Source organism: Eretmochelys imbricata, chromosome 20 (assembly GCF_965152235.1).
Source record: "Eretmochelys imbricata isolate rEreImb1 chromosome 20, rEreImb1.hap1, whole genome shotgun sequence".
Lineage (NCBI taxonomy): Eukaryota > Metazoa > Chordata > Testudines > Cheloniidae > Eretmochelys > Eretmochelys imbricata.
Window position 1 is genome coordinate 12,111,673 of NC_135591.1, and position 24,758 is coordinate 12,136,430.

Below are 24,758 nucleotides of genomic sequence, written 5' to 3' on the forward strand. Positions count from 1 at the left end.
AGAAAGCAGGGGCTGCTCCACTAACAAGCCCACAGCATTTAGGGTTATTGACCACGTGTTCTTAGATGCCCCACCATAAGTATGTGGCACTTCACCCCCCAACTGCATTTACCCTCATCCCCTGTGGGCAGGGCCATTAGCCCCATTGCACTGATGGGAGTTGAGGGCCAGAGGCTGAGTGACTTTCCCAAGGCCACTCAGGGAGCCTGTGGCAGAGCAGGGAATTGAACATGGGTCTCCCACATCCTAGACTAGTGGCCAGACAGCTTGGCACCCTGCCTCTGGCCAGTGGGGGCAGGGAACGCAGGCCAAAGGGTCGCCCAGACTGTGAGCGGGCAGCGCCGGGAGCCTGGCTGCTTGGCTCCATTTCTAGCTCTGACATTGAGTCACCAGGTGGCCGTGGGCATCCAGCGGGGCTGGGGAGAGGCACTTGTCACCCTGCCTCCCAGGGGCAGGTAGGGGAGGGCTAAGCAGCTGGTGTCTGAAAGGAGCCTGCAGCACCTGAGGGGCCCCATGCCCGGACCCCACAGCGCCTCCTTTGGTACAGAGGGCTGGTCTAGATTAGAGGAGAGAGCTGGCCCCACCATGATCCCCACCTGGTCCTCCACTCGGCAGGCCCCTGAGCTGTGCGGAGCAGGCTGGATCCCCGCAGCGGGCGGGAGCGCACGGCCCTAGGAGCGCGGTGCGGGGGGCCGGCCCTCACACCTGGGCCCCAGCGGCTCCAGGTGCAGCCACAGCCCGTTCTCGCTGCGCAGGATCAGCTCGGGCTTGCGCCGCACGGGCCTGCTCTGGTCCAGCCGCAGGGCGAAGCGCAGCAGGGTCAGCACCAGCACCACCTTCATCTCTGCCATGGCGAAGTTCTGCCCGATGCAGTTCCTGCGAGAAAGCCAGGGGTGTCAGCCGGTGCTCTTCGCCTGGAAGCCACACCCCCTGTGAGGGCAGGGATGGGGGAGCAGGGACAGACAGATGCTGGGGGGAGCCCTCCCCCCTGTGGGAGAAGGGACAGATCCTCAGCAATAACAGCTGGCCCCAGCACTGACCAGAGGCCACCTCCTGCCTGTCCCACAATGCTTCACTGCAGCCAGGGAGCCGCTTGCTGGTGGGCAGCCGGGGGTGGGGGAGGGGGCAGTTCGTGCGGCGAGGGGCTCTGAGCCCGGCAGGCAGGTTCCCTGGGTCCAGCAGAGAAGGGCATGAAGGCCAGTGGGGGCTGGTTCTTGGAGTTCTCTGGGTCGAAGCGGTGTGGGTTATAGACCTGGAGCAGCAAGCACAAGGCACGGTGAGGGGAGCGAGGGCGAAGGGTGGGGTGTGGGGCTGGTCCCGGAGCCAAGGGGGAGCAAAGGCAGACCCTCCCCGGGTGCAGCTTGGGCACCAGGCTCCCCAAGAGTGAGCTTCTGACTGGGGCCATGCGCTGGCAGCGGGGATGGTTCTGCCTCCACCCAGCACTCAGTGACCCATCCCCACCCAGTGTGAATGGGGGTGCGACCCTCACTCCCCTCTAGGCGAGCTGGGGGGGGGGGGGGAGGAGCTTCCTCTCTGGGGAGGGTCACTGGGAATCGGAAGCTGCTACTTTGATGGCGCTTCAGCACCCCCTGGTGCCACGCTGGGGCATTGGGTCAGCAATGACTCCGAGGGGACAGTGCCCCTACTGAGCCCCGCAATCCCACTCTCTGCAGCACAGCGCCCCCTGGTGCCACGCTGGAGGTGGCCGTGGGGTGGAGTAGAGCCAAAGGGGCAGAACAGAGTAACCAGTGGTACCTGGGGCTCCGGCTAGACAGCAGGATTGTGATGCGTCCCATAGATACTGATCAAACAGACGTTCCCTGCCAGAGAGGAAACTGCCTCATTAGAGAGAGGAAAGGGAGAAGGAGGGGAGGGGTTGTGCACCACAGGGGTTATGGGCCCAGTTCCGGTGCCATGCCCCTGGTTGGGGGGCAGGGAAGAAGGCTGGTACCTTTGGGTAGGACACGTCCGTCAGGCAGTTTGATGTCCTCGGTGCAGCGCCGGGACACGGCCGTGACAGGCGGGTGCAGACGCAGACTCTCCTTGATGCACATGGTGGAGAAGGGCATCCGGGACAGGTCCTCCCTGCAGAGAACAGAGCTTAGCGCTGGCCCCAGAGGTGGATGCATGGGGGGCCCAGTGTGAGCCCATGAGCCAGGCAATGGGGCTGGGACAGACTCGCATAGGCATGGAGCTGGCACTGAGGGGACAAACAACACCGTGACGGGGCGGGGGGGGGGAGCATGCACATCTGAGTGGCAGGGTCCTTGGGCATCCAGGGCGGGACACGCAAAACCCAGAGCAGCAGGGCCCTCGGGCACTGGGGAGCAGCCTAGGGCCATCTTGCAGGGGAAGCCCTCCAGCTTGTGGGGCTGGCAGAGGTGAAGGGACCCCAGTGCTAGGCATAGACTGGTGGGGAGGGGAGGGGAGGGGAGGGGAGGGCAGCGGCTGGGCTAACCCTCACAGGTGGGGTGGGGGCTGTGCTGGAACTACAGGGTGTGGAAGTGGGGGTGCTGGGGGTCAGCACTGCAGCTGAAGCAGCCATCTCACCATTCAACCTCCTCCGACTCCTTGTCCCGCAGTAAGTCCTTGATCTCCTCCCGGCAGCGCTCCTGGTACTCGGGGTGACAGGCCAGGTTATACAGCAGCCAGGAGAGGCCGCTGGCTGTGGTGTCGTGGCCTGCAGAGAGAGAGGCCAGCGCAGCGTGAGAGCCGCGGGGGCAGAGAGGGACCATGGAGAGTCCGGGGCTGGAGGGACCCTCCCCCTGCCAGCACCTCCTCCGGGGCCTTGCTCCCCATGACTCTCTGGCAGTGCCAGCTGGGAACTCCAGGCCCCTCGTGCCTGCAGGGCAAATGGGGTGACTCTGAGCATCTGTCTCCACTACCACCACCTCCTCCGTTGCTGGGACTGTCTGGCAGTGCCCAGGGGCAGATCTGTCTTAGCCCCATTTCACGGAAAGGCACACCCAGCTCACTCAGAGCCAGGGACTGAACCCAGCTCTCCTGCCCTCCCCCCCATGTCATCTGCGGAGACCCCATCCTCCCACATGAGGCTGTGAGGTCAGCAGGCGAGCCCCCCCACCTCCTCTCCAGGGGGGCTCCTCACCCTCAAACATGAAGGTGTCGGCCTCAGCTGCGATGTCCTCGTCTGACAGGTCCTGGCCGTCCTCATCCTGCACAAAGCACACACTGCTGGACGGGTAACCTGGCTCCCCGTGACTCAGGGACCCCAGCCCCACCGGCCCACGCCTCCCCCACTTCAGAGCCTGGGAGGATGGGACATCTTGGGGTGGAGTGAGCTTGGCCATCTCCCCTCCACCCAGCCCGGGGAAAGAGGCAGTCCCTGCCCTGCCCCACAGCCCCAGGCCCCAAGGTGGGCTCTCCCCTTCCCCCATGCCCAGCCTGGCTCTGGTGTTAGAGCTCCCCAGAGATGCCAGCCTCATGTTGCCAAGTGCAGTTCATATCGCTCCACGCTGAGCATGCTGGGAAGGCAGCTCTGGCTGGGCCGCCCCAGAGAGCTGGGCCGGGGGGCAAGTCCCGGTTGACAGACATCACACAGCACCTTCCACCTGGCTCCCCAGGACTCTCTGGCAGTGCCAAATGGGAACTCCAGGCCCTGCCCTGGACGTCAACGAACCCCCACACTCCCGAGGGCAGGATCTCCCACTGTGTCCCCTTGGCCAATCGCAGGACATCCGTGACCTCCCCCCACCCCCACGGGGCAGGCCCCCCCATGTCCCCTTGGCCAATCGCAGGACATCCTTGACCTCCGCCCACCCCCACGGGGCAGGCCCCCCCACCATGTTACCTTGGCCAGGAGCAAGATGTCAATGAAGTCCACCGTCCTGCCCTGCTTGGATTTGAGCCAGGCCTCCCTGCCCCGGTGGCTCAGGGCCTGGTGGCGCCGCTGCACCACGTCGGCCGTGAAGCGGTGCACGGTGTCGCAGGCGCGCCGGAAGCGCCGCCCGTCGGGTGACAGGCGGAACAGGAAGTCGCAGTGCAGGAGCAGGCGGTGCTGGCGTCCCACCACCAGGGAGCTGAGTTCCAGGATGGCTGCCATGTAGTCACTGGGTGTCCTGCAACACAACAGGCCAGCATGTGCCTGACAGGCCGGGGCAGGGGCCCCCTGATCAGAGCTGGGGGATCCCGGCGGGCTGGGCCTCGCCACAGAGCGATGGCGTGATCTCCCAGCCACGGGATCTCCAGGCCGGCCGGCGGGGAAGTGACCAAGCTTGGGTGCCTCTGGCTGCTGCTGCGGCTCAGCCAGTGTGGGACGGTGACAAATGACCAGAAAGGGTTAAGCATCCTGCAGGACAAATGACTCAGATTCAACCCTTAAAAACATATGGGGAGATCACGTTTGTGGTTTTGGGTATTTACGTACATACTAGCAGAGGTCACCAATGTAATCAAACAGTCCCTGTCCATGCTGTATTCGGTTAATTCAGAGATCAAAAGAACATCAATGAACTGTAAACGCAGGATATCGTCGCTGTATTCCTCTCTCTTTGAAATGTACAGCCAATCATCTGCGACTGGTGGAAAAACCGGCAACTGCCTTGTGTTACTTCGTGTAGCTAATTACCGGTGATGGACCTACTTCAGAGTCGCCCCGATTGCCTATTGTTGGTCTAAGGACTCCAACCTGTCAAAGAAGGCCTGGAGTTGTATAAAAAGACCCTTGGGTCCTGATCCTGTTTATCTCAGATCTGCTTGAGGCTTCATGCAGGGGAAGCCTAAGCCACAAGGACTGAGATCCCAGTTCTGACTGGACCGCCCTGAATATAAACACTGGACTATAACCAATGGACTATTTCTGAAAGAACTCTTTGCCTCTGCAAAGCTCTCCATCTCGGCTATAAATCTGAACCTCAAGAATTATACTCATGTCTGTATGTGCACCAGTGCAGTAAAACAGGTACAAGCTGCCGACGAGGGCCCTGCAGTACACATATAAACTGGGGGCAGGAGGGTTCTGGGGTGATGGGACTGAGGTGAGGAGCTTCCTGGCAGCGAGAGGCATGCAACAGCAGGATCATCCCCCAAGCGAGTCACAGCACAGCCATGCCGACCCCACAGGCGTTAGCAGACAGATCTGCGAGTGCAAGCACCAAGCACCAGCCTCCGCGCAGCGAGCTGCAGGAGCTCCACCCCCAGTGCTGACCCGGGGTGCAGCCACTATAGCAACCCCCCAACGCCTCCAGACACCCACTGGAGAGCCCCTGCCCAGGCCTGCAGTAACACCCTCCCCGCCCTGGGATCTCCAGTTCAGGGACCCATTCCGTGAATCCGGCCAGGCTCACTGGGGCCAGGCCAGGAAGGGAGGGAGGGACCCTGCAGCCCATTCTCCCCACTCTGACCTCCCCCAGTGAGGGGGCTCCCACCCTCGGGTCAGCGCGGGGCCCTGCTGGGGGAGCTGCCCCCGCGTCACTCACTCCTGGCAGTTGCTGTTGTAGCTGGAGACGCATTTCTGCAAACTGTCCAGGGTCATGAGGCTGATCTGACCAAACATGTCCAGGGAGGTGGAGCCTGACGCCACCAGCCGGCGCCACTTGGCCTGTGGGGGAACAGTGCCCGTGAGAGCCGCCCCCGAGCAGCTGCCTGCAGGGACAGCACTGCGGAGCCCAGTGCCCATGCAATGCGGGTGGGCCAGCGTCAGAGACAGGCAAGCAGACAGGGGAGGAGGCTAGTGGACTGGTGCAGTGACAGGGCTGGGCATGTGGTGGGGGCAGGTGAAAGAGCAGTGGGCAGGCGGGTGGGTGGGCAGGGTATCGGTGCAGTATATGCCCGGGGGGCGGTGCAGGGCCAGAAGCACTGCGTAGTGATGGTACAGCATATTGCATAGGGTGTGGGGGAGGCATGGGGAGGGCAGGCTGCTGGTTCCACATATGCCAAGGGAGGAAGGCACTAGTGCAGCGTGTGCCATGGGGGGAGGGTCACGGGCAGGCTGGGGGTGGCAGGGTGCCAGGGCACTGTGTGCCATAGGGGGAAAGGTCCCAGGCAGGCTGGCAGGTGCCAGGGCAGTGTGTGCCATGGGGGGGGAGAGTACACGGGCAGGCGGGGGGGTGGCATGGTGCCAGGGCAGTGTGTGCCATGGGGGGAGGATCACGGGCAGGCTGGGATTTGAATGGTGCCAGGGAACTGTGTGCCATGGGGGAGGGTCCTGGGCAGGCTGGGGGTGGCAGGGCAGCGTGTGCCATTGGGGGGAGGGTCACGGGCAGGCTGGGGTTTGAAGGCTGCCAGGACAGTGTGTGCCGTGTGGGGGGAGGGTCCCAGGCAGGCTGGCAGATGCCAGGGTAGCATATGCCGTGGGGGGAGGGTCCCAGGCAGGCTAGCAGGTGCCAGGGCAGTGTGTGCCATGGCAGGAGGCTCATGGGCAGGCTGGGGGGTGGCATGGTGCCAGGGCAGTGTGTGCCATGGCGGGAGGGTCACGGACAGACTGGGATTTGAAGGGTGCCAGGGCACTGTGTGCCATGGGGGAGGGTCCACGGGCAGGCTGGCGGGTGCCAAGGCAGTGTGTGCCGTGGGGGGGAGGGTCCATGGGCAGGCTGGCGGGTGCCAAGGCAGTGTGTGCCGTGGGGGGGAGGGTCCATGTGCAGGCTGGGGGGTGCCAGGGCACTGTGTGCCATGGGGGAGGGTCCTGGGCAGGCTGGCGGGTGCCAGGGCAGTGTGTGCCATGGCAGGAGGCTCATGGGCAGGCTGGGGGGTGGCATGGTGCCAGGGCAGTGTGTGCCATGGCGGGAGGGTCACGGGCAGGCTGGGATTTGAAGGGCGCCAGGGCACTGTGTGCCATGGGGGAGGGTCCCGGGCAGGCTGGCGGGTGCCAGGGCAGTGTGTGCCATGGGGGAGGGTCCCGGGCAGGCTGGCGGGTGCCAGGGCAGTGTGTGCCGTGGGAGGGGCCAGAGGCACAGGCATAGATTTGGTGCCATGACGGGAGGGGGTTACTCACATGCATGATGTCAGTGCTCTGGTTGAAGATCTTCATGTAGGGCTTCAGGATGTCGAAGTGGAAGGCTGGCGTCAGCATGCGCCGGTGCCGCACCCATTTCGGACCATTGCTCAGCAGCAAACCGTCCCCTGAGATGACAGGCGCTCAGCTCAGAGCCCTGGCAGAGATCCCGCAGCCCAGGCCCCCTGCAGCCCGCTGAGTCGCAGCCAGCTGGGGTGCTCAGCGAGAATCAACCTCCCTGGTGCATGTTGGGCAGCACGAGAGTGCGTGCACGTGTGCAATGCGTGCATGGGTGGGGGTGTGAGTGAAGCATGTGTGTGTTTGTGGGGGCACGTGTGGGCATGACCATGCAGGTGCATGCGTGTGTGTACGTGCAGGTGCGTGGTGGTATGCACACAGAGGTACGTGCGCATGTGAAGGCGTGTGTGTGATCCTGGGCACACCCATGTGCTGGTGCTCACGGCTATGGCACGAGTAGCTCCAGCTCCACACTGACATAAGAATGGACAGACTGGATCAGCTCAATGGTCCATCCAGCCCAGTCTCCTGTCTGCCAACAGTGGCCATATCCCTCCTTTGTCGTCTCTCTTCCAAGCTGAAAAATCCCCGTCTTTTTAATCTTTCCTCATATGGAACCTGTCCCATACCCCTCGTCATTTTTGTTGCCCTTTTATGAACCTTTTCCACGTCCAATATATCTTTTTTGAGATGGAGCAACCACACCTGCATGCAGTATTCAAGATGTGGGGGTACCATGCACTTATATAGAGACAATATGATATTTTTCTGCATTATTATCTCTCCCTTTTCTAATGGTTCCCAACATTCAGTTCGCTTCTTTGACTGCCGCAGCACATTGAGTGGATGTTTTCAGATAACTATCCACAATGACTCCAAGATCTCTTTCTTGAGTGGTATCAGCTGATTCAGGCCCCATCATTATTTCTGTATAGTTGGGATTATGTTTTCCAATGTGCGTTACTTTGCATTTATCAGCATTGAATTTCATCTGCCATTTTGTTGCCCAGTCACCCAGTTTGGAGAGATTCTTTTGAAACTCTTTGCAGTCTGCTTTGGACTTATCCTGAGCGGTTTTGTATCATCTGTAAATTTCGTCACCTCTTTACCCACTTTTCCAGATCATTTATGAATATGTTGAATGGGACTGGTCCCAGTACAGACCCCTGGGGGACACCACTATTACCTCTCTCCATTCTGAAAACTGACCATTTATTCCCACCCTTTGTTTCCAGTCTTTTAACCAGTTACTGATCCAGAAAGGACCTTCCCTCTTATCCCACGATAGCTTACTTTGCTTAAGAGCCTTTGGTGTAGGAACTTGGTGAGTCACTCCCCTTCCCTTGATCAGTCAGGGACTGCGATGAGGTAATGCTCACCTGACCCTGAAGGGTCAGGGTGGGGGGACACAGCCAAGAGGGAAGAAAGAACATGATAAAAGGGAGAGACATTTGCCATGGTCTTCTTCTCTCTTCCACCTCCATCTACAGACCTCACCAAGCCACTGAAGCGCTGATCAAAGGGGAGAGCCTGGCTGAAGGACAACCAGCTAGCCTGTGGTGAGAAGCATCTAAATTTGTAAGGACAATAAAAGTGTTAAGATCAGCTTAGAATGTGTTTTGCTTTCATTTTGTTTGACCAAATCCGACTTGTTTTGCTTTGACTTATAAAGCACTTAAATCTATCTTTGTAGTCAATAAATCTCTTTGTTTATTCTACCTGACGCAGTGCATTTGGTTTGAAGTGTGTCAGAGACTCCCCTTGGGAGAACAAGCCTGGTAAATATCAATTTCTTTGTTAAATTGATGAAATCTCATAAGCTTGCAGCGGGCATAACTGGACACTGCAAGACGGAGGTTCCTAGGGTTGTGTCTGGGACCAGAGATATTGGCTAGTGTCATTCGATTGCACAGACCAAGGAGCAGCTTACATGCCAGGGGCTGTGTGTGAACAGCCCCAGAGTGGGGGTTCTCACAGAAGAGCAGGGTAAGGCTGGCTCCCAGAGTCAAGGATTGGAGTGACCTAGCTGATCATCGGTCCAGATAACACCAGAGGGGAACATCACACCCTCCATTCCCCACAAGCCCCTCCCCTGGGGTCCGGGCCCCATGACACCAAGCACAACAGATCCAAGCCCAGAAGAAAGGGCACTCACCTAGCCAGGGCTTCAGGAAGCCGTAGAACAGGTAGTCCTTGGGTGCGATGGCAACTGTGGGGGAGACCAGAGACCGGCAGGCCCAGGGGTTAGTGCTGAGACACACATGGCTCGGGGGTGCAGAGATGCGGCACACCTGGGGTTTAGTGCTGAGACACACACACGGCAGAGTGGAACGGAGATGGGCGCACCCCGGTGTTAGTGCTCAGACACACACGGCACTGGGGGCGGTAATGGGGTGCACCCTGGCGTTAGCGCTCACACACACATACACGGTTTAGGACACAGGGAAGGAGTGCAGGACTACTGTTATCAGAGCCCCGGCTGGAGCTGCAGCTCCAATGGGCCCCCTTTTGGTCTGGAAAGGGGCAGCTGCAGGAATGTGGGTCTGTCCAGTGCCCACCTGCTCCACAGGCTGTTTCCTAAGGAGCCTTGGCGCATCGCCCTGTGAAAGCAGCCCCCATCAGACAAGGCAGAACCCTGCTGGACACCCTGCTCCAGGCTCTACCCTAGGAGCCAGGAGGGTGGCTGCTGGGGCAACGGGACAGGCTCAGTGAACAGCGTGAAGGAGCCACACGACAGGGACCAGGTGCTGAGCCACCAGGCCCCTCACGCAGAGCAGGCTTGCTCTGAGCGAGTCACAGACAGGTAGGAGGACACGGGGCACAAGCAGCATCCGCAGCCTGGGCCGGGCCTGCAGCGCGACAGAGACTCCTCCTGGGGCAGTGCCTGTGACCCACGGACTGCGTGAGCTTGGCCGTCACGTGGGGCCTTCACAATAGAGAGCTTGGCATCCTTAAAACTCCCTATTAGCTGTATTCCCTGGCTCTGCGAGCAGAGTGGGGATCCTGTGGCTACAGCAGGGTCTGGAGGGGGCTGGGAGCCAGGACTCCTGGGTTCTATTCCTGTCTCTTACATGGACATGCTGTGTGAGTCCCCTGCCCCCTCTGTACCTCAGTGACTCCCTACCTCGCAGGGCTGTGCGAATGGCTGGCACTCGGGTGGGTGACATGGGAGACGGGCAAAGGTGGCTTGGCAGGCCCAGCTCTCTGAGACTGAGCTGGCCACAGCTGCTCCTCTCCCTGGGTCAGCCAGAGACAATAGGGGCAGAAACTGCCCCCCCTGCACCACTAGCCCCAGGACCACCCCCTCTCTGCACCATTCCCCAGATTCCCCCACGCCCAACATCCCACTAGCCTCACGGCCATGCACCCCCACAACAGTATCTCTCTGCTGCTCCCCATAGGCCCCCCCAAGAATATCGGCCATTTGGTCCTTATGACTCTCCCTGACCTGTTTCTCCCCTGGACCACCTCCCTCATTGTCCCCTTCACCCCACAGCCCTGCCGTGCTCCCTTTGGGACCATGGACTGAGTTGATGAAGGTGTCCCTGAGCCAGCTGGATGCTATCAGATCCCCCACTCGCCTACCACCAGCCAGGGATGCTGGCAGGGCTGCAATGAACCTTTGCTCCCATGAGTCACTGGCCCAGAGCCTGACGGCAGCTCCAGCTGGGCTTCAGCCAGCCAGACGTGCTCCTCTCAGGACGCTAAGGGATGGCTACAGCCTCTGCCCTAACTCCTCTGGGGCCAGGGGGACTCACTAAGGACCCTGGGTTGGCAGCACCCAGCCAGACAAGCAGCCCAATGAACAGCCACCTGCCGAGCTGAGCTCGGCCTGAGACCTGATCCCTTCCCCCAGCCCCGACAGCCAGGCAGCTTCCTCCTCAGCCACGTGGAGGAGGGCTGGTCTCAGCAGCCAGTCCTCCTGGCCGGGGGCTTTTCTAGGGAGCAGCTGCCCTCTCACCACTGGGCCCATGTCCCTAGAGGTCCCGTCATGGCGGGTGCAGCACACATAACATCGAGAGCTCCAGGCGCCTGCTGGGAATCCAACCCCTGCTGAGCCCCAGGACAGACAGACAGACGGACACACAAACTCCTGGGGCTGGGGCCACCCTCACTACCTGACTCCAGCAGCACGGGTTTAACGGCCTCTGGGTGGAAGAGCCGGAGAATGGGCCCAAACCACCAAAGGCAGGAGTGGCCGTAGCGCCCGACGAGCTCATCTACGCACTGCATCCCCTCCTCCCTGTTCTGACCCTACAACGAGGAGCCATGGGTTAGCCACGGGCCAGCTGGGACTCTGGCCACGTCTCCGGCCAGGGCGACATGCTGGGCCCAGCGCCCGACTCAGCCCACTGCAGGAGCAGCAGCTCCCCAAGCAGACCAACTGCTGGCTGCTCTCAGAGCGCCTCTGGCTTCATTTCTAATGGGGGAGGGAGGGCTGCCCTCACCTGGCAGTCGGTTGGATGGGGCCACTTGGGGCTCCCTGTGTTATTGCAAACACGGCTCCCAGCCATTCTCCGTGCAGAGGTGAACCCGGGGGCTCAGTGGGCAGCGAGCATGAGCCCTCAGCCCCGGCATGAACTGGCTACATGCATTCACACAGCCCCAGCACTGCATCCCTGCCCTGCGCTTCTCTGCTATCCAGCTGAGCTGAGCAGGAGACTGAGGGCTCCTGAGCCCCGAAGCACCTCTCTCCTGGCCCCGTGACATCCAGCTCTGCTCCAGGGAGCAACGTTCATTGCTCAGACCCAGCTGCTGGCTTTGAGGACTAAGGCCAGACCTCCCTTCTCTGTGTCCTGCCAAGCCCACCTGGCACTGGGGGAGGGAGCTGGACTCTGTTCCCGCTGCTGCATCAGCAACGGGATTGTTTACAAAGTTCCCGCAGACTGCACTGGGCTCCTGGGCACAGCGAGTCATACAAAGGGCTGGCGGGGTAGGGCTGGATGCTAGGCTGGCGGGGAGGGGCAGCATTTCTATTTGTTGCTTTGGCTCTGGACTTAGGGCCCTGGTGAAACTTCCAGAGTCACTTCTCAACCACCCTGCAGGGCAGCAGTTCAGGGATGAGCAAACAAGCCCCAGCGTAGCTCCACGTGCCCTTGGCCCTGCGGGCCCAGGCGCCACTTGGAGCAGGGCTAATTGGGAAGAGTGGCAGCAGTACGTTAACGGGGACAGATGTCCCCTCTGCAAGGGGGCAGAAGAGGCTGGAGCAGGAGCCCCCAGGCCAGGGAGCAGCGACCAGGCTGGGGGCTGGATTCCGTCGGAGTCTGGCTTCAGCTCATCGCGCGTCCCCCTGCAGCGCACAGCCCCAGCAACTCGCTCACCAGAGAGGGGCCTGCGCTGGCGGTGCTGGGACACCTGGAGGCGTTCTGCCTGCTCCTGCCCTCCTCGCCCACACCCCAGTGGGACTCTGCCCCATCCCCCTATGGCAGCAGGCAGCCTTCTGGGTGCCCCTGGATCCAGAGAGTAGCAGGGGCTGGGCTGGATGCCCCAAAGCAGTAAATGACACAATCTCTCAAGAGCCAAACAGGAACTGGTACAAACTAGGGCACAAGGAAGACCCCACCCCCCAAACACCTGGCCCCCGCAGCTACATGGCCCCATTTTATTCCCCTGCCTCCCTGCACAGAGCACGTTGACGGCCTTTGCCCAGGGTGAGCTGGTGCAGACAGTGGCCTGCAGCAAGAGCAGTCACATCAAGGGAGCTGGAGGAGCTGGACTAAGGCAGCCTGTCCTCCAGGGGGGACCCAGAACCGCCCGGGGGGGAAAAGGGGATTCTGTAGAGCTGCACAGCCCAGCCTGTCCGACAAGGTTTCCACTGCAGCACGGCCCCAGAGACAGGCTGAAGCTTCCTGGGGCTGCCTGGGCAGAGCTGTCCCGCAATGGAGCAGGGAGGCAATAGCCCCTCCCTCCAATGTGCCCCCACCTCAAATAGCACAGCGACAGCTGGGGAGGGGTCTGGGAGGAGCCACCAGAACACCTCAAGCTCTGGGAAACCTGCCTCTCTGGGGGAGGCCACAGGAGCCCAACGGATTTAATTTCTTCAAGGGCAGGAAAAGAGGTGCCTAGATCCCAGCTACCAGCCCCTCCATGGGCAGGGACGCCTGGCAGCAGGGGGCTCTGCCATCCAGCAGACAGCGGCAGAGTCAGATCCAGCGGGAACGAACTCAGACTGACAACACAGTGCAGGTGTTTAACAGGGAGGGGATCGAGCCCTGGGAACTGTTAGGATATAGATATTCAGGCCTGTCTGTAAAGGCCTATCCCCTAAGAATTTAGGTGTATTCTTATCACTTGGCTAGTTATAGAGGTATAAAAGAAAGAATCAAAATCACTGTCTGCTGGTGTAAGGGTCTTCTCTTACTGTGACAGTCTGAGGCCCTGTTCTTAGCTAAGGCCTTTGGCTAAGCAACAGAGGCAGCCATAAGCTGGGAAGCGACCGGTCACCTCCTCACATTCCAAACTAGTCACACTGAAATAAGGGGCTATTGGGCTGTCAGGCACTATCAGGACAGGATTGTATTCCTATCACCTCCAGAGAAAGGGAAGTGCCTAGAAAATGTAAAAGGAAACTTAGTTTGATAGCATCCTGTCTGGCAAGAACTCACTTATCAATAGCTGGGATGTGAAATCCTCATTTCTGTATTGTCTTGTCATTATAGTTCCCACTTTGCTGTCGTTTGTCTGTATAATCTCTGTCTGGTTCTGTGATTGTTCCTGTCTGCTGTATAATTAATTTTGCTGGGTGTAAACTAATTAAGGTGGTGGGATATAATTGGGTACATAATCATCTTACAGTATGTTAGGACTGGTTAGTTAAATTTCAGGAAAATGATTGGTTAAGGTATAGCTAAGCAGAACTCAAGTTTTACTATATAATCTGTAGTCAATGAGGAAGTGAGTGGGTGTGGGTGGGAGGGGGTGGGCATGTGGGTGAGGGAAATGGGAACAGGGAATGGGGCTGGGGAAATTGGAATAATGTTTGGCTAAGGGCAGGAATGGGAACAGGAACACAGGTGTAAGGCTCTGTGGTGTCAGAGCTGGGAAGGAAGATACTAAGGAAGGAAACTGGAATCATGCTTGCTGGAAGTTCACCCCAATAAACATTGAATTGTTTGCACCTTTGGATTTCGGGTATTGTTGCTCTCTGTTCATGCGAGAAGGACCAGGGAAGTAAGTGGGTGAAGGAATAAGCCCCCTAACAGGAACAGCTGGCCCAGGGACACAGGGGCTTTGCCATCCCTGGGAGTCTTTACATGGAGATGGGCTGTCCCTTTGTAACGCTCCCTCCAGCACAGCCAGGAGCTTGGGGCTGGCTGAAGGGAGCTCTGGGGAGGGTCTCTGCCTTGTGTGACACCGGCAGTCAGATTAGAGGAGCAGAATGGTCCCTCCTGGCCTGACCCACCCTGCATTCAGCTCTGGGCCCCCTGGACAGTAAACCAATCCCAGGGGTCAAGGCCAGAAGAGGCTGCTGGGCCCACACAGTGCAGAACACAGGGGAGAGCAGCCAAGGTGGCAGGGAAGGATTGGTTCACCCGGGCAGAGGAGCGAGTCAGTTGAGCCAAGGGGCCTGCACTGATTATGTATGAGAACACGAGGGTTGTGACCCACGGGGCTGGCGGGTTGACCTGGAGCAGAGGGAAACCCAGACTGGACAGTGCGGACTCCGAGGAGCTATTGCAGGGAGACGGCCATTAGCTCCCCAGGCGGATTGTCCTGTCTGGTGCCTTCCCCAGGGCTCTGGTCGGGCTGCTCTGCAAGGTCTCAGGTGACTGGCTCCCAGCCCTGCCCTGGGGAAGTCAGGAAAGCCTTCATACCACCATGATGTCACACTGGGGGTAAGGGACTGGCTGGGAGCCCTGTCCCTTGGGATGTTCACAGCTAGCCTGGCCAGGGCCCTGGAGAACAGATTGCTGGGGCCAGTCCTGCATAGGTTCCCAGGGGACGGGCTAGAGGGGCCCAGCTGGTGTCTCCCATCTCTGGCCCCACAAGTTGTGTCTATAGTGCACGTAGACACCCGGGACCTGCCCATGTCAGCTGACTCGGACTCAGGGCTGTAAATCTGAGGTATAGACATTTGGGCTTAACTGGAGCCCAAGATCTGGGATCCCATAGGGAGGAGGTCCCAGAGGCCAGGCTCCAGCCCCAGCTGGAATATCTACACTGCAGGGTAACAGCCCCACAGGCTGAGCCCGAGCCAGCTACAGGTGTCTACATGCTGTACGGACATACCCTCAGAGCCTCACCACCACCCCCAGGAGTCAGCGTACCTGAGGCTGTTGTGATCGGCTTGAGGAAATCAGGGTGCTCCAGGCACAGGACTGGCAGGAAGGGCCCCATCCATGTCACAAAGACCTGGGAGAATGTAGCCACTGTTTGGGACACCAGGCTCAGCCCCTCCTCACCAGGTATGAACTGCAGGAGGGACCCAATCCTACCCGGGACTCCTGAGCAAGTCAGCGCATGCCAGGCAGGGGCAGAATCGGATCCTGTGATCAGAGGCAGGACTGCCGTGTGCAATGCCTCACCAAGTGTATCTGTCAAGACCCTCACTCCTGGCCCAGTGCTCGCATCCCATCCATCTTGGGGGATGCTCCCCAGAGCAGGCAATACATTTCCGAGACTGCCCCTCTCCCCAAGGACCTAGAGACTGGCCTGACCCCTAGTGTCAGGGGACCCTCCGACACCAACTCTATCTCCCCTCACTGCGCTGGTGGCTGCTCTGAGGCCAAACATGCCTCACTCCAAGCAGCCAGTTGGGTCTCCTAGGTCCCTCTGTGCTCTGAGGGGCAGAGCTCCTGCAATGCCCGATGTCACAGCACATGGTGATTGGCTATGCCCTTGCCAAAGCTACACCAGGTGGGGCCAGCCTGCCAGGGGCTTTATAACCCTCCCTGCTCCACGGCAAAGGCGGCCAAACAGGCCCAGGGGCCACTTACCACCAATGCAGGCAGAGCCATTGGGGTGCAGCTGGCTGGCAGGGGTGTCAAGGGGCTGGGCCAGGGAGCATGGCAGGGGCCAGTGGTGAGCAGAGATGCTTCTATGGATTGGTTCCCTTAGAGCCCCTGCCGCTGGGCAAGTGTCTGGGCACCAGCACCCAGAGCCACCCACCAGGGCACATCCCACGCTCAGCCTGGGGCCCTGCCTGGAGAATGTGGCATTTGAGTGCAGGGCACTGAGTGGTTAGGGGGCCATTTGCACCCCTGTCTCACTCTGCATGTGGGCCGGCATCCCACCTGCCCCATCCAGTGCCAGAGGTGGATCCCAGGGCCCTGCCGTATCGGGGGTGCATCAGACCCAGCAGCCATAGGAAGGGCCCCACCCACAGCAGGAGGGGGAGCAGCAGCGTGGCTAATGCCTCTGCCTCCAGCTCAGGCCCGCCTCGTTGGGTCAGGAAGTCTGACTGAGTTCAGACGCTGCTCACTCTGGTGCCAGACAGGGCGCGTGCTGAGAACCTGGTGGAGCTGTCCCAGGACCCTCGTCTCCTACCCCTGCTCGGTCCCAACCCCATTCCCATGTGTCATGCAGCTGCAGCGAGCACGGCGCCCTGAGCAACCTGCCATGCCATGCTCCCCTTGCCAGCACCAGTTGGGGCCAAAGCCCTTCACCTGGGAGAGAGGGAGAGGCTTGAACCAGCAGGGTCACCTGCCCCCAGCCCTCTCAGGGGCTATTCTACCAGCCCCTCCCTTGGGGTGGGCCAGGGTGGCTCCTCCCAGCAGGGGTCAAGCCATGTCTCAGTGGCAACAAGGAGTAAGAGGGGAGAGAAGACACTCACCCCCTTCTCGCCCCCACGGGACATGACACCTACCATCCCCAAGTGTCCCAGCAGCCAGTTGCGACGCGGGGGCTCCGGGAAGCAGCGCAGCCGCTGGCAGGTCACATAGTAGCGGTGCCAGGATCTCCCAAGCTGCAGGAGGGTGCGGAAGAGCAGGGCCAGCAGAGCAAGGAGCAGGGCGGAAACGGTGTAGGCGCGGAAGGGGGTCCGCTCCATGCTCAGCAGCTCCAGCACCCAGTCCGTGAGCGGCAGCATCCTGTGGGGAAAGACCGGGCTGTTACCGGGGTTGAACTGCCATTGGGTCCCTTTGTTACAAGCTGTATGTACGTTACTGAGCTGCTGAGAGGTAGATACACTGGAGGGTAGGGAAGGGTCCAGAGTGACCTAGACAAATTGGAGGACTGGGCCAAAAGAAATCTGAGGAGGTTCAACAGGGACAAATGCAGAGTCCTGCACTTAGGAAGGAGGAATCCCATGCACCGCTACAGGCTGGGGACCGACTGGCTAAGCAGCAGTTCTGCAGAAAAGGACCTGGGGATTACAGTGGATGAGAAGCTGAATATGAGTCAGCAGTGTGCCCTTGTTGCCAAGAAGGCCAACGGCATATCGGTAGGAGCACTGCCAGCAGATCGAGGGAAGTGATTATTCCCCTCTATTCGGCACTGGTGAGGCCATACCTGGAGTACTGCATCCAGTTTTGGGCCCCCCACCTCAGGAAGGATGTGGACAAATTTGAGAGAGTCCAGCGGAGGGCAATGAAAATGATTAGAGGGCTGGGGCACCTGACTTACGTGGAGAGGCTGAGAGAACTGGGCTTATTTAGTCTGCAGAAGAGAAGAGTGAGGGGGGATTTGACAGCAGCCTTCAACTACCTGAAGGGGGATTCCAAAGAGGATGGAGCTCAGCTGTTCTCAGTGGTAGCAGATGACAGAACAAGAAGCAATGGTCTCAAGTTGCAGTGGGGGAGGTCTAGGCTGGCTATTAAGAAACACTATTTCACTGGGGGGGTGGTAAAGCACTGGAATGGGTTCTCTAGGGAGATGGTGGAATCTCCTTCCTTCAAGGTTTTTAAGGCCCAGCTTGACAAAGCCTTGGCTGGGATGATTTAGTTGGGGTTGGTCCTGCTTTGAGCAGGGGGTTGGACTAGATGACTTCCTGAGGTCTCTTCCAACCCTAATCTTCTATGATTTTATGTGTGAGCCAGGAGAGAACCCAGCCCCCCTAGCCAGCCAATAACCCTTCCTGCTCCTAACCCCCCAGGCTCCCCCACACAGCCAATAGCCCTTTCTGCTCCCCAGAGGCAGCGTGTGCGTGTGGGGGGGGGCGGTCACACAGGGTCACATATCCCCCTCTCCCCCCAAGACTTCTACCAGGGTTTATATCCACCGGAGCCAACTGGCTCTTCTCCAGGGCACAGGCTGGGGCTGGCTGGTGTATGAGACTCACTGCCGACTTCTCCCTCTCCTCACACAGGCCTGGGCTCTGCAAAACTGCCGCGAGCTTCCCCTGGGCGGGCAGGGCAAGGCACTTGGCAGCAGGGCGCTGGCTCCCTCGGCCATGCTGCAGAGTGGCTAGTGCTGGCACCTCTTCCCGGCTCCTGCTCCCTCCGCATACAGCTGGCTCTAGCCCTCCGTGCCCAGCACCTCCCTGGCGCAGCTGGCTCCTTTCCTGCCCTTCCCCCCTGCACAGAGCTGGCTCAGGGCTGCCGCACAGAGCTGGACCTTGCCCCAGCTGCCTGCAGGCTCAGGGCGGTTCCCGCCCAGCTAGAGCCTCTCCGGGACCCTCCTGCACACAGCTGGCTTCAAGCTTTTACTCCCGGCGCCTCCAGCTCCTGCCCGTCTCCCCCCATCACACACCTGGGGCTGGGCTCTCCTGGGGGGCACAACAGCCACTCCCCGCCTGCCTACCTACCCCAAAGCCGGCCTTCCCCAGGCCCTGGCTTCCTTACCTGCCAGAGCTCCCTGGACACCAGCTGCAGCAGCCTTTCCCTTGGGTCCTACAGCCTGACAAGTCTGGTGCAGCCAAGGAGGGACTTCCCCGTCGCGGTGGGCTGTAACCTCAGGAGCAGCTGCCTGCAAGACCGGTCCCCAGCTGAGACTCCATAGCACGGCGTGCAAAGCCGCTCTGGAAACCAAAACGCCTTTGTCCCCGGCGCGCTTGCCCTGAGCCCCGCTGCGTGCCCCCAGAGCCATTGCATCGCTCCGCGCCCTCAACAGTTATGGGGCACCTCCGCTGCCGCCCCGCCAGCAGCCCTCCGAGCCCTGCCCCCCGCCCCCGGCTCCCGGCTCCCCCTCCCAGCCCGGGGCATTCGCTGCTGCCGGGATCCCGGCTCATGGGAAGCCCCGCTGACACCGAGCGGGGGGGCTGGGCCATGCAGAGCCCGGCCCGGGCAGGGGACGAACCAGCCGCTCCGCTCACCTGAGCCGGGCACGGACGCTGGGACTCACGGGCTAAGCTCCGGGAGCGGCCTTCATAGCCAGGTGGGGCCAGAGGAGGGGCTCGGCTCGGCTTGGCTCGGCTCGGCTCCGTGGGTGATGGGCTCCAGGCTGGGACACGATTGCCCCCTACCGGGGGTCCGCGCGGGTCGGGGTGTGGCTCCGAGCGGCCGCAGCCCGGGGCCGTCGCTTGGCTCCAGCGCCGGCAGAGCCCAGCCCGCCAGCTCCAGAGAGCAGGGGCCACAGCTCACGCTCCAGCCCGCAGGGCCCGGGAGCCACCTCTGCTCTTGTATCAGCAGCTGATTTGTCTGCCTGGTTCCACCCGGGGGGCACTGTGCCGTTGCCCCTCCCCGCTCCCCCCCCCAGCTCTCCCCATAGCGACTGCAGAGGCCGCAGCGCTATGCTGGTGCCAGCCAGGGGCCCTTGTCTCTCTGGCGAGGGGGCAGGGAGCCCAGCCTGGTGCTCAGGGCCTCTGCAGCTGGCCGGACACCGGAGGGGAAAGCCCAGCCTCCCCCCACCAGCCAGCGTGAATTGGCTCTGCACTGGATGAACCTGGGCCCATCACACGAAGCCACTGCACAGACCCAAACACACACCCAGGGAGCCCATCCAGAACAGTGTCATTTTCAGAAAAAGCCCAGCTAACCCGCCACTTTACACCCCGTGAACATCTGACACCCACAGCCTGGGACTGCTCCCTTGTGTGTGTCTGAAAGCAAAGTTAGGGAGTGTAAACAAACAGTAGTCCAGGTTGCTCTGAGACCTAATTCAAAGTTAAACATGCAGGAAGTTAACACACTGTTAATCTTTCATCAATTTACCTCTACTAGCAAATTGACACCAGTTATGGTACAGAATAAAAAACTAGCTTGGAACGCAGTCATAACTCCATATTAATAATGGTGCTCGCTGGTCACTGGCGGTGAGTGACCCTGAGCCTCAGCACATACAAGTGTGAGTCTCTTTGGGGGCCAAAGGAGCAGCTCTGGAGCTTCAGTAGACCTCTAGGGCTATGGCGTCACTGCAAAACGGGCATAGCGCTGATCAAGTACAACCCTAGTGGAGACAAGGCTCTGGAATTTCTACTTCCATGTAGCTAGGTGAGCTCAAGCTGAAGTGTGTGCGTGCGGGGGGGTCTAGTGTTGACCTCAGCAAGTTACATGGAGGTAAAAACTACTTGTCCCTCGTCTCCACTAGGGCTGTATATTGAGATGCGGAGAATTTAAGGCCAGAAGAGACCATTAGATCAGCGTTTCCCAAGCTGTGCTCCGTGGAACACTGGTGTTCCTCATGAGGTGAAGAGGTGTTCCGTGAAAGAATCTAGAGTTTAATTATGACTCTTGCCCTTCATTTTTGTACTACTTTATAAGCACTTTCCAGTTCGAAATTGTTAGTTCAAGTTATTTAAAATTTGTATTTTTGCTTTGTTTTATAAAATAAAATATATTTGAGCATAAATAACGCAATTTTTTATTTGAAAACCAAACGACTACAGAATAATATTATAAGTATTCGGTAATAGACTAAAAAGTGCTCCGTGGCCAAAACAGTTTGGGAGACGCTGCATTAGATCATCCAGTCTGACCTCCACAGGCCCTTCCACGTCACTCAGCTACCCCTGCATTGAGCCCAGTAACTTGCGTTGGACTAAAGCATCTCTCAGAAAGGCCTCCAGCCTGGATCTGTAAACATCAAGAAATGGAGAATCCACCACTTCCCCTGGGAGTTTATTCCAATGGCTAATCCCCCTTTACAGAGCTATCACCCCTGTACAGGGTGACCACATGTACCGATTTTTGGCTCTCTCTCTCACATAGGCTCCTATTACCCCTCACCCCCCATCCCGATTTTTCACATTTGCTGTCTGGTCACCCTACCCCTGTAGAAACAACTGTTTTGTCAGTGAAGATGTAGCCAACGTGTGTCAAAGCTCATGTCCGTGTGACAAGGCTGAATCCCCAGTCTGTCACTCCGAGTGCGGAAGGTGGGGGCCTGCAAGGCTTCTAAAAATTAATACTGGCCACTCCAAGCTTGTATTACACTCCCAAGGTTACAGCTTTTCTCTGACCTTGACTTGGTAAACGCTGCCACCACCCAAATGCAAAACAAAACAACAACAACAAAAAAACCCCAAAGAAAACCCTTGGATCCAGGAAGGAACACTTGGGAATTCCTCCCTGTGGGGTACCCTCAAGCCCTTTCATGCCCCTCCGGGGAAGAGCTGAGAAAGAAAACAAAGGAAATTAGCTGTTGCCACCAGCTAATCAAACAACATGCACAAACCTCTTAGGACACCAAAAATCCAATCCTGTTCTTAAAAAGGTAAAAAAAAAAATTTAAAAAAAAATATATCTAGAGCTTAGGCTTTTGCTAGATTTTAAAAGCGCAATTCCAAATATTAAGCACCCAACTAGCTTTTGGGGGGGTTCAGCTTAAAGGTTACAAGCAAACAATAGCATCGGGGTTAGCACAGAGGAGATCCCCAAGCCAAAATAAAAAAATAAACCTGATTGTGTCTAACGAAACATTCCCTGTCCAAATAATTTCTTCTAGGTATGGAAGATGAAATGTCATACCTGGTTCAAGCCTTACACAACACTGCTGCTCCATGTCTCCTTCTCCGGAGAACAGACAAAGGGAAAGTTTCTTTCTCAATTTTAAAAAGTTCTAACTTCCCATTGGCTCTTGTGGTCAGGTGCCCACTCCTTTCCTTTTACCTGCGGGCTTGTTAACCCGTTACAGGTAAAGCAGAGAACAGACAAGGAGGAATGTTACAACTAACTGGCTGGCTGGGTGTTCATAAACGGGGGCTACCCCCCACCCTTCATTTATCACACCTTGTTCACTTACTCCTGGTCTCATTGCGTTCTGAGGATGTCTGAAAGCAACCTTGACTTCCAGCAAACTAAGTGTGGGGCTGGATTTGCTTCCAGGGCTTTTACAGAAAATAACTGAAAACAGCACACAGTAGCTGAAGACAATTGAAATAAGGATAAGAGATAAGGAGCTTTTCTGAGAGGGGATGCTCCCCAGAAAGGTAGTTTTTAAACTTATTTCTTGTCTTCATGGTTATGAGCTATATAACAACAACACCTAGCTCTTATATAGCACTTTCCACCAGCAGGGCTCAAAGCGCTTTACAAAGGAGGTCAGTCAGTATCATTATTGCCATTTTACAGATGGGGACACTGAAGCATAGGGTAAGGAAGGGCCTTGCCCAACATCATCTGAGAATCCACATCTCCTGAGTTCATTCCTCCAAGTTCACTTCCTCCAAACCAAGACCCCCATCCTGCAGCTACTGCAGCCCCAGGGGATGCACAATCTGGCGCAGGATCGGGTCCTACAGTTTTTGGCTGGATAATATTGTTCTATAGAGTCCTGTGGAAAAGAAAACCCTGCCGCCACCTGAACTCTGGGTCGCTCCAGCCCCACCAAACCAACATGGGATAAGTTCCCTTGGTCCTTCAGGGCACTGGTGACTGAATCCTGGGCTGTCCTATGCAAGGTAGATCTGAGCTAGAAGAGTGAGTCAGGTTTCCTTTCAGTCACACGACTCTATGTTTAAATGTTTGTTCTATTGAGGTAAAAGATTAGCAAAATATACATATAAGTACACAGGCCCTGCATTATCCCTACTGCAACCCAACAAACATTACTTTGCTTTTTCATTACCAAGGATACAATGTTTATGAGAGAGTTGTAAATACTGTTATATTAACCTCACATTTCATGATTCTGTCGAGTGATAAGGCAGCATATACTGACCTTGGGGTATGCCGCCTTTACCCCATTTCATACTCCAGCCTTGGGATATAAACACCTATGAGCCATCACTGGATTTTTTTTCTCCTTGAGAAATTCAAGCACTTTGCAAACCAATTAAACCAGATATATATTTAATTAATAGATGTTAAGGTCAGATTTAAAGACTCCAAGTGATGGAGACCCCACTATGTCCCTAGATCCATTGTTCTGATGGTTCCTCACTGATAAAAATTTCTAGTCTGATTTTTGTCTCACTTCAGCATCTCATTCAGCCATTGTCTCTTAGATTAAAGAGCCCTAGATCATCAGCAATCTCCTCCATAGGGACAGGATAACAGCAAGCGGCTAAGGGCCGAGTTTCCATGGGAGTTTGTAGAAGAGCGTTTGAAGCCTTTATCGGCACATTACAAGAGTGAACAGCTATTGTGACCTGCACCAGATATGCCACACTCACTTCCTGCCTGAGGAGACTCCATCTGCATGAGGTGTGAGGCTGGCAGCTTGATGGAGGAGAAGGTTTGTGGTCCGGAGGAACAGCTGATCATGTTGCAAAACACCAAGGTTATGGCGAAATTCCTGGGTACTCAGATCCAGCCAGCACCATGGCAGATACCACACTGGGAGGCTGTGGAGTCCAGTGACCAAGGGAGACAAGAAAACAGAAAAGATAACTGGAAATTTGTTATCTCTGGAGGTAGGAGAACCCCAAGGATCTGCTCACAGCTGGAAGTATCAAATCGCTGCCAGGCGCAGAGTAAGGCATCTGAAGAGAGCAACCTCCAAGAACGAACCAGAGGGAAGGACCTACAGACATTAGAGAAAAGAACTGAGAACTGCTGCCAGCTCAGGCTAGACAGACCCAGACAAGCCCAAGAGAACATCCACAACTGGCCAAAGGAGACAGACAGGCCTTAGTGGGGACTGTATGCTAAGAAGAATGGACAGGGCATTCTGCAATAGGTAGAAGCACGGCAGGACAGCTAGCTGCCTTCCGTGAGCGAAGATGAAGAACGCCACCACCAGAATAAACTAGGTTCTGAGGTCAGCAGGAGAGACCCCTTCTGCAGTGACCTACAAAGACGCCAATTCAGACACACTTCTGCAGATCCTGGAACGTGCCTGCACAGGCTGGAGGCAGGGCTTAAAAGGGGGAGCAGAGCATCTCAGAAGGGGGCAGGCAGCGGAAGGGAGCAGACCTGTGCTCTGAACTCTTGGGAAGGGGCATCCCAGGAACTCTTGCAGCCTGAGGCTTGGAGATACAGACCTAACCAAGAGGGACAGGGGACTTTTGAAGCTCAGAGATTTTAATTTACCCTGCAGGAAGAGATTTTGGTAGGAAGCGATCCAGGGAGGCAGTTGCATCACACTCCAAAGTGCCGATCTCAACAGCCTACCATTGGGCCCTGGATCAGAGTCCCGTGGAGAGGGTGGGCCCGAGCTCCCCTACCAACCCCTGAAAAGGTGACAATGAGAGAAGTCTATCCCTTGGTGGGAACCTAACTGGGGATGATCCTGAAGGTGCAAGGGTCCAGAATCCCAAACCCCAACCCAAATGGGAAGCCTGGGAAGAAGACAACTCAGCACACCTGGCCTGACCACTAGGTGGAGCTGCCAGCGAGTGTTCCCCTTCACATGGTACAAACCCCCAGATATGTAAACCAGACTCAGTGTTATGCATCTGACAAATCCAAGCACAAAGGGGCATGTAAGGAGCACATGTTTAATTATCTCTATATTAATGCCCGGAGCCTGGGGAATAAACAAGAGGCGTTGGAGACACTCAGGTAGGAGAGAGGACACACGACATGGCTGGTAT

The 24,758-nt window shown here is 57.7% G+C and overlaps 1 pseudogene; it reads right to left on the reverse strand.

Moving 5' to 3' along the window:
• Nucleotides 1-671: 671 nt before the first annotated feature.
• LOC144277570 (ultra-long-chain fatty acid omega-hydroxylase-like) lies at nt 672-16,994 on the reverse strand (annotated as a pseudogene).
• Nucleotides 16,995-24,758: the final 7,764 nt, after the last annotated feature.